The sequence below is a fragment of the Silene latifolia genome, chromosome 5, assembly GCF_048544455.1.
Source record: "Silene latifolia isolate original U9 population chromosome 5, ASM4854445v1, whole genome shotgun sequence".
In the NCBI taxonomy this organism is placed as follows: domain Eukaryota; kingdom Viridiplantae; phylum Streptophyta; class Magnoliopsida; order Caryophyllales; family Caryophyllaceae; genus Silene; species Silene latifolia.
The window spans coordinates 39,730,312-39,741,096 of NC_133530.1; positions in this window are offsets into that span (position 1 = coordinate 39,730,312).

Sequence of the window (10,785 nt, forward strand, 5' to 3'; positions counted from 1 at the left end):
CTAAAGAGGGACGATCTCCTTATCTTTAGTACCTATGTCAAACGCTGCTTTGTGCTTCGATTTGACCGAGGTATAAAGTGGAATTCGAACGGGTTCTAGGCATCCCACAAATGCGTGGTGGCGACTCCGAACATCTCTAATCGTTTCGAGACCCTTGCCGAGACGAAACCGACCGATATAAAACGATCCGGTAGAAAGCATCTTTACGCCGCCGAGCGTGGCTTTCAAAAGACCGCTGCATGTCCACAGATTGGCTTGGCGTGCAGGTGGCCCGTGACTACGGATTGGTAGGTGGCCCAAATTCACAGACCGAGACGTGGCCCATGCCCACAGATTGGCGACTCCGCTGGGGAAAACTAGGACACTTACGTCTTTGTGATCCCTAGATGGTGAGACTCGAACGAGGTCTTGGTTGGAATGCATTAATTGATATTACGGTCACGGTCGGGTTTCCTTGTCCGGGCCCACAACCTAACCCTTTTCGACCAGTTGGCTCGTTTCGTCGGCGTGAGTTTTCTCATCCCCGCGTTTCGAATCCCGATTGAGTCAAGCATACCGTTGACGTTACACATTTCTGTTCCGTCAAAGAGCTTTCATCACTTTCGAGCACGAGGCTAGGGCACCCTCCTTACACATTTTGTTTGGATTGGTATCCCTCTCGCAAATCGGGGTTTGATTGCTTGGTGTGTAACCCACCCTTCTAAGCCAAAACCCGTGTCAGCATGATGCATAATATAATGAACTGTGAGTGCTTATGTGCTATCTGATCATAAGTCCTTCCGTGTCATTTTCAACTTTCGAAAACAGTCTTTTCGCATCGTTATAATGGCCATTTCAAACCTCGGTCTTTCGCCGACCGATGCACGCCTTTCTAGGCCGTCGTAATGAATATTTTCAAACCCGGTTTTGTATAACCATTTCAACACGCCTTTCTAGGCCGTCGTAATGACGATTTTTAAACCCGTTTTTGTATAACCACTTCAACACGCCTTTCTAGGCCGTCGTAATGACGATTTTCAAACCCGGTTTTGTATAACCACTTCAACACGCCTTTCTAGGCCGTCGTAATGACGATTTTCAAACCCGGTTTTGTATAACCATTTCAAATCACCTTTTCACGCCGTTATAATCGCCGCGTCTAGACACGGATTTTAACCCGTTTCGCGCCGACAATGGCTTTATTTCAAAACCCGAGAAAAGCACACACCCTTTTCTCGAGACGCTTTCAGATCCCAAGGACCATACACCGTCCCCGAGACCTTTTCAAACATTTCAAACTCGATTTTCACAACATACAATTTTGAATTTCAAAACCGTCTTGGGAAGCAACACACTGTTTTCCGAGCAGACTCAAAATCAAACCATCTTTTGCAAATAAACTTAAGACAACCCTTTTCATCAACTGATCGACTTGCGGAGATCTCTATCTTCGAAAGCCGTCAATAAAAGCGATAAATGAATCTTTTTGGAAATTCCTATTTTCAAAAACTTCAGTCCACCATTCCAATTCCGCCTTGTGTATATCGAGTCAAAGCAAGCGTACTTATGGGTCTTTACTTATGAGTCGTCTCATCACGAGACCCGTCCAATGGCGTCACGCCGTCATGTTGGACTCGTGTCAAAGGATCGGTCAAACACCGTCACGTCATAAATCGAGTTAGCACCGAGGGACCACACACGGTCACCCCATCTTGTTGAGTCGATCTTCGTCTCGTCCTCTGTGTTGTCCGCATTCAGTCTTGGAACCGTGTCGGATTGAGTTGTAATGTGAGCCGTTTTTCTGCCTCAGAGCCATGGCCCCGTCTTCAACTTCGTCTGTCAACCAGAACAACAATGATAACAACAGAGATGTCACAAGTGATTAGCTAGCCAGCTTGCTTACCGCTCTTAAGGTCACTCTGGATCGCGTCGAGACCCGTATCGATGCCCTGGAGAACAAGGAAATTGGGGAACATAATACACCACCTCTGACTAAAACTGAGAAGAGGCTGAAACTCTTGGAAGAACAGCTCCTAGCCCGGGGTAACAATATCCATCTTGAGAACAACCGGAGGTTCGAACCTGTTGGGGACCAGTTACCTGACAACTTCACCCTGACTGATGTGCCCAAGTTCAAGGAAGTGGAGGACCCACTCAACCATGTCCGTGCTTTCAAAGACTACATGGCCATTAAAGGGGTCAAACATGAGCTCTTTACCCGGATCTTCCAATCCTCTCTCGAGCCGATTCCTCGCCAATGGTACTACTCCTTGGATCCGAAAAACCTTACTACTTGGGATGAGATCGCAGTTGAATTTGCCATACAGTATACCGACAATGTCGAGATTTAGGCCAACACCCGTACTCTCGAAGTGCTAACCCAAAACGACAAGGAAAGGTTCACTGAGTTCCTAACCCGTTGGAGGAGGGTGAGCACTCAGTTGGTCAGTAAGCCGAGTGAATCAACTCTGGTCGAGAAGTTTGTCAACAACCTCCGCCCGGTTTATGCCAACCTACTGAGGTATCAGAATATCAAAACTTTTCAAGATCTGCAGATTCTGGGGACACGTATTGAGGACGACCTCCGAAAGGGTGTCTTAGCAAAGACCACTGGCAGGGGTTATCAAGGATCCACCTCAACCGGATCTCGCCCTTACGGTCAGACAAACAAGATTGATGAGGTCAACCTCGTCGAACCATCTCGCCAAGAAAACCGAACGCCCCAGAGTGTTCACCAACATAGGGTCGACTTATGCAAGTGCCTTGAAAAGGCTCATGGACCAAAGGAAGTTACAACCGATCGGGCCCACCCCGGACCCGGCCGACGCCAAGAAATCCCGATTTTGGAACCCCAACGCCTCTCGCGGTATCATCGAGGGAAAGGGCATGATACCGAAAATTGCTTCAAACTCAAGCACCTCATTCAAGACATGATTGAGAAGGGAGATTTGCCTATACCCCCACCAACTAAGCCGAACAACAAGACAAATCCCCAGGGAATTCACGCCATCTCGACGATGAGCCGACCCCGGATCGCTCTCATCTCATCTTGCCGATTGACGACGAGGTGAATGTTCGGAAAAGACCCTTCGACGGAGTGTTCGTGTTCGATCTTTGCCACCATGCTCACTATGTTTCAAGCAAGTGGAAGAGGCCATAGCCACCTCTCCGAGAGAATCACTCGACTCGACGACGCCTACCGTCGACTCATCTTCAATCCGCCAACACCGCGTCCGAGGAGAATTCCCCAAGCATTCAAAACTACCCGCCCCCGATGGATTGCTCCCGCAACCATTCTCGGCATAGACCTCACGAAAATCACCCTCAAAATAACTACCCTCAAAATAACTACCCCCATAAAAATCGCCCTCACAAAAATAATCCCCACAAGAATTACCCACCGAGGAATACCCCTCCAAGGTATCCTCGGGACCCTGAAATTAACGGCATATGGCGGGATGATGTTGAGGATGTCTATATCCTCCCGGGGAAGGAAAATTGGACGAAGGAAATCGGACATCTCACCCGGTCCGGACGTCCCTATCAGAATCCGAGCGACTCAACGGTCGTTCCAACAACGAATGACCAAATCGTCCCAGAAGTGGACATTCAGCCAAAGGCCCCCGAGAACTAAATCCTGAAACAGCTCCAGAAATCAAAAGACGAAATCTCAATTTGGCAACTAATCGCAACGTCTTTTGAGCATCGACAGGCCTTGCTGCAGGCCTTGGGAAAGTTAACCGTGCCCTCCACCTCTTCCCCGGAAGAAATAGTGGCACACATGACGAGAGACGCCCGATCCGAGCAACCCGGTCGTCTTCTCCAACGAGGATATTCCCCTGCTCGAGCCAATCATAACCTGGCCCCGTACATCACCGTACAATGCCTCCAAAAGAATATACCAATGGTCCTCGTGGATGACGGTTCCGCCGTGAATGTCATTCCTCTCAAAACGCCCACAAAGCCGGGTATCAAGGAATCTGATTTAATCCCAACGAATCAAGGAGTACGCGCCTACGACGGCACTCGTCGCAAGGTCGCTGGGCTAGTCACTTTGACCGTCGCAACCGGGCCATTAGAAAGACAAACCAGTTTTCAAATGGTCAACATCGACGCGTCCTTCAACATGCTCCTAGGACGTCCCTGGATTCACGCCGTCAAGGCGGTCACCTCAACGCTCCACCAAAAGATCAGGGTCCCCTTCAACGGGAAAACGATCACGATCCCCGCTTCCCCAATCAAAGCAGTTATGATAAGAGGGGTAGCCTCCCAAGCCATTGAGGAGGACGACAATGAAATGTGGGGTTTCCAAGCCGTAAACGCCATAACTGATGAATTGGCAACCTATGAGTGTGACCCGTTCACCAACCTCACGATCAACCGTATCATGATGCGTCAAGGTTATTTCCCGGGTTTGCCGCTCAATCCACGGAAGGACCCATTGCCTCCCTTGAAACAGGCTAAGGTCCCCAACATTCCCTTTGGGCTGGGATACGAACCTACCAATGAAGACATCCAGGAAATGAACCTCCTAATCCGAAAGCGCAAGAAGCACGGAGTCATCCTCCGTCCATACCACCTGACTCTCAACGGATACTTTGTCCCCGAGGGAGAGTCTGAACTCTACCACGACTTTTCGGAGCCGATCTATGACTCTGTGGCAAGGGCTAGATACCCGGGAGTGGAAGTCTTCCAGGACTGCTACTTTATCCCCGACAACGTCAAAGCTGCCTCAACCGAGTCCAAACCGTCACCATTCCTTGACGGACAAGCTGTCACACTCCTATTTGGGGAAGATAACGTCAAACACCTCGACTATGAGGACATTATCAACATCGCCCTGAAAGACAACCAATTTGATCCAACCGCCTTGATCTCCGATCTTTCCCCGGAGAAAGCTACCCAGTGGCGGAGGAAAACCATCAAATGGACCGATCGCCAAGGCCGCATTCTCAAGATAACGACTGGAGAAGGCCCTATGTTCAAGGAGGGAGGTGAAGAAGGATCTGAGTATGAGTCTGAGTCGGAGTCAGAGTCTGTCATAGCTCCTAACACTTCTGATGTCCCAGTCAAGGTCCCCTTCCCACTGTTTTATCACAAAGTCGTGGCTGATTTAGAGGTTGAGTCTACTAGGGTCACCCCCACTCCCATGAAAGGTGACAACTTGGAGCCTGTTCTAGGGGCCACTTCCTCTGTCGTGTCGCCTCTGACTGACCACGAGATGTCTATCCTTTCCGAGCTATTCGCTCGTGTCAACTTAATGAACGCTAAGTTTGCTTATGACTCGTCTCAATTTAATCGCAATGCACTTCGAATGATTATGAGGAATTTGACTTGAGTGACTACCCACCTCACTTAGCCAAAGAACTTGACAAGCGGGAAACCAGAACCCCCATTATTGAGGAAACCGAGCCTATTAACGTAGGAACCGACAATACACCTCAAGAACTTAGGATAAGGGATAGGGACAACCCTGGACCCCTCGGAAAGACAACAGTTCATTGACCTCCTCCACGAATACAAGGACGTATTCGCCTGGTCTTACAGAGATATGCCTGGGATTGATAGATAAATTGCAGAGAACCGGATACCCATTAAACCCGGAGCTAAACCTGTGAAACAGAAGTTACGCCGGATGCGTCCTGAGTGGGCCCGAAAAATCAAGGAAGAGGTGGACAAACAGTTCAAGGCTGGGTTCATCAAAGTGTCTGAATACTCGGATTGGGTGGCCAACATTATGCCGGTACCAAAGAAAGACGGAAGAATTCGGGTTTGCGTCAACTTGAGGGATCTGAAAAAGGCAAGTCCAAAAGACGACTTCCCTTTACCACATGTTGACATTCTGGTGGACATCACTGCCGAACATGCTCTCCTATCGTTCATGGACAGGTATGCCGGGTACAACCATATTAAAATGGCTGAGGAAGACATGCACAAAACTACGTTCACTACACAGTGGGGTACATATTGCTACACGGTCATGCCTTTCGGTCTCATCAACGCCGGAGCGACCTATCAAAGAACCGCTACCACTCTCCTAAATGATATGATGCACAAGGAGGTAGAGGTATATGTCGATGACATGATCGTCAAATCAAAAGAACGGAACCGCCACATCAATGCCCTCCGGAAATTCTTCGCTCGTCTGCGGAAATATAACATGAGACTAAATCCTCAGAAGTGTGCATTCGGGGTCACCTCCGGAAAACTCTTGGGACATGTCGTTAGAAAAAGAGGCATTGAGATTGATCCAACCAAAATCAAAGCCCTTCAACAAATGCCTCGGCCTAGGAACGAGAAGGAGATTCGGGGATTTCTCGGTCAGGTCCAATACATCAGGCGGTTCATTGCCAAGCTCACTATGACCTGTGAACCGATATTCAAGAAGCTTCGTGCCTCCGATCACACCGATTGGGACGACGACTGTCAGAAGGCATTCGACAGGATAAAAGAAATCCTATCCAAACCTCCTGTCCTCATGCCACCTCAACCGGGGATTCCTCTATCCCTATACCTGACTGTTACCAACACAGCCATGGGAGCAATGCTAGCACAAACAGTTGGCAACGAGGAGCGAGCCATCTACTACATCAGCAAAAAGTTCATTGAGTACGAGACGAGGTATAACCAGCTGGAAAAGACATGCCTTGCCCTAGTATGGTCAACAAAGAAGCTGCGGCATTACATGCTCAGCTACTCGGTCCACATCTACTCTAAGATGGACCCGGTTAAATACATCTTCGAAAAACCTGTACTAAACGGAAGGCTGTCTAGATGGACACTCATGCTGTCCGAATTTGACCTCAAGTTTGTACCCCTCAAGGTTATCAAGGCAAGAGCAGTCGCTGATTTCCTGGCGGAAAATCCCGTCAACGAGGATCCAACGACCGACACATGGTCACTTCCTGACGAGGACATCCTTTGTGCCGACTCCGACGCATGGGACCTATACTTTGATGATGCATCTAAGCTGAGAGGCTTCGGGGTAGGAATCCTTCTAATATCACCAGAGGGAGAACATGTTCCGATCTCGGTCAAGCTAGACTTCGCCCTCACCAACAATGCCGCTGAATATGAAGAATGTCTCATCGGCCTGCAAGCAGCCATCACACTTGGCATCAAGAGACTGAGGGTCCACGGCAATTCCTCACTAATCATCAATCAGGTATCCGGATCATGGAAAATCCGATCTGACAGCTTAGCTCCCTATCGAGCAAAGATCAATCAAGAGGCCAAGTTCTTCGACCAAGTCGACTACTTCCACTTGCCGCGAGAGGAAAATCAATTTGCTGATGCCCTGGCAAAACTTGTCGCGCTCGTCAATATATCCGACGACATGACATCAATGCCCCTATGTTTCGAAAGACGGAGCGAGCCAGCTCACATTTGTGCCATTATCGACGACGAGGAAAGCCATGATGAACCTTGGTACCAAGCCATCTTCAATTACAAAACCAAAAACGAATTCCCTCCCAACTCTGATCAAAGAGGACAAAGAGCCATCCGTTTACTTGCATCACAATTCGTGATAAACCAAAATTAACTCTACAAAAGAACACCCCAAGGAATTATCCTCCTTTGCATTGACCATCACAAAGCCAAGAAGGTCATGGGAGAGGTTCACGACGGAGAATGTGGCCCTCACATGAGTGCAATGATGCTTACACAGAAAATCACGCGGCTAGGTTACTACTGGACCACCATGGAAGCCGATTGCCGTAACTACGTCAAACATTGCCATAATTGCCAAATCTTTGCCAACATACAACACATACCACCATCCCTTTTGTACACAATGACGTCTCCCTGGCCTTTCTCGACCTGGGGCATCGACATCATTGGGAAATTCAACCCGATAGGCACCAAGGGGCATTGCTTCGTCCTCGTCGCCATCGACTACTTCACCAAATGGGTGGAAGCACAGTCATATGCAGTCTTGACCGCCAAACAAGTGGCCAAATTCATCCTAAACAACATCATCTGCCGATATGGGGTACCCCAAGAAATCATCAGCGATCAAGGCTCTCACTTCCGGGCGGAAACTCAAGCTTTACTGGACAAATACAAGATCAAACGACATCGATCATCCCCCTACCGTCCCCAAACTAACGAAGCGGTGGAGGCAGCGAACAAAACTCTTGTCACCATTATCAAGAAAATGCAAGACAACTACCGCGATTGGCCGAGCAAACTCCCATTCGCACTCTGGGGATACCGAACCTCTATTCGAACACCGACAGGCGCCACACCCTTCTACCTAGCATACGGTATGGAGGCGGTTCAACCGGTAGAGTTAGAGGTCCCTTCTCTACACATCCTATTAGAGAGTCAAGTCCCTGAGGCGGAATGGACCCGTCGAAGGTACGAACAACTCACTCTTCTAGACGAACGGCGACTCAACGCCTTGCACAACGTCCAGCTATACCAACGACGTATACAACAGGCATTCAACAAGAAGGTTAAACCTCAAAACATCCGGGAAGGCGACTTGGTCCTCAAGTCAGTCCGAGCACCATTACCCGTCGATCCGAGGGGAAAATTGAAACCCAACTGGGCCAGGCCATACCTGGTCAAGAAAATACTTTCGGGGGGCGCAGTGAGACTGAGTGACCTAGATGAGGAGGACTTTACAAACCCGACCAACCTAGACCAACTCAAGAAATACTATCCTTGAACCCTATCAACCAACAACCTAGCCTAGTTTTGCAACTAGCATCGACCTCAACCCTTTTCAAGTCAAGTTCCTCAATATGTTCTGATTTGAAATTGTATGTTTTATCGAGTCTAAGCTGCGGCACCTTGCCTGTTTCGAATGTCCTTTGATCCGTCAAAGGCAACGTCCATTTGCACTACAAAAACGAACCCCCTGAACTACGAGCATGGTTTGATTTCACCTCTTCAGGTGAATACGTAGGCAGTCCCTCTTATGCCTGAGGGATACAACCACAAAACCCAATTCAAATTCACAAAATATTTCGAACTACGATCATGGTTTGATTTTACCTCTTCAGGTGGATACGTAGGCAGTCCTTTCTTACACAAGAAGGATACAACCATTCTCACAATCAAATAAAATCATTCCCATACAAAAATCCCTATCAAAAAAAAGAGAAAAGGGAAACCATTCCCTTTCCCACAAAAATACAAAAAATGAGCCTTTCTCCCTTTCCACAAAATACCACTTTCCCAAGTGCAAACGTTTAGGACGATTCAAATCGAATTGCCTTTACCAAATGGACGGAAGAAACAAGCGTTCACCATTTTCGACACGAGCAATCCTCTTATTTAATTAATAATAGGAAGGATTACAATTTCAACAACAAATAAAGCTCGACGAGTCTACAACTTGTCAAAGCTAAGGTGTCAACGAACACACCTCACATAGTAAAACTAGCACAAAACACACAATAACTAGCTAGTACAACATAATAAAAACTCACAACAATAATACAACATAATAATAAGACGGGTAATGGAGGTCTTCACTCTTCCATTCTACCCTTGCCTTTTCCCTCGGGGTACATCTTCCCCTTGTTCTTCTTGTTGGCCCGCCTAGCATGGACTGCTTCCTCGGAACGGATCTTAAACGGGTCTAAGATGGCGACGGCCTCCGGTCTAGCACAAGACCCCATATTCGACCCAAGACGAGCCAATGCACGACCCACCATACTCTTGGGGCCGGAACTCCTCCTCTTCGGTGGTCTCATCACGTCGGGGGTAGCTCCATCGACATACTCCTTGAAGAAGGCACGGTTGGCCTTGCCAACCTCTCGATACTTCAAGTCGACAACCTCGTCCTTACGAAACTTGGATCTCGCTTCCAAGAACGGAGCACGTGACCAGTTGACATAAGCGGGAGTCATCCATGTCGGGGCAGCGGGTTTTGGCACCTCTCAAAGCGGCCGAGTGGCCCACCACCTTTAAAAGAACTCCACAAGCTCGGAGTTCCGGAAAAAATTCTCTTGGAAAAGAGTATCTTGAGCGGGCACCTTTTGTTGACGCCCCATTTGCCTCATGAGCCTTTCGGGATATATGAAGGAAACAACCTTCAAAGCCACCACCATCAAAAAACGAGGACAAGCACCCGAAGCAGGCAACCCCGTGAAGGACCTCAAGTGCCACCACGGCACCACCCAACGGATATGAGGACCACCCTCCTCCGCCAATCTTGCGGCCCAATAGGCCTCGGTGGAAGCAAAACTATCCGGGTACAACTTCTTCCTCATGGTAAGGTGACGGAAGGAATAAGAAGAAGAATCAACCGGAGGCTCTACATACCTTAGCCTCTCCAATAGTCACACTTGGAGGATCCTTGGCGATCCGAAAGAGGGAGCTTCTCCACAAGAGCCTTCCTTGTCCAAAGCTTGGATAATCTCTCCAAGCACCAACCATGATGGATCTCTACCATGCTCCATTTGCTCAATCACATGGATGAGGGTCATGCTACCATGGCATCTTGGCCCCTCCTTCTTCAAGACATCAACAAAGAGGTACACATGGACAAGGCAAAATGCAAGAGCCCTTCTCCTAGCCACCTCCGAGACATTAGCATCTAATCGGTTTGAAAAGATGTTAATAAGAGCCAACATATCCACACCATGTGGAGCAAGAAGAAAGTTGATTTGGCTTTTTGATAAGCCCAACATGGAACGGAATTTCTCCTTGTAGCACAACCGAGTCGGAGGAAGCACCGGAACACAACCCGGCCACCCACCAATGACTCCAACTTCTTCGGCAAGAGGACAAAGCTCGCCTTTCGGGAAAACATGCTTCAAGAAATGAAGGTTGCACCTTGACTTGACGAAG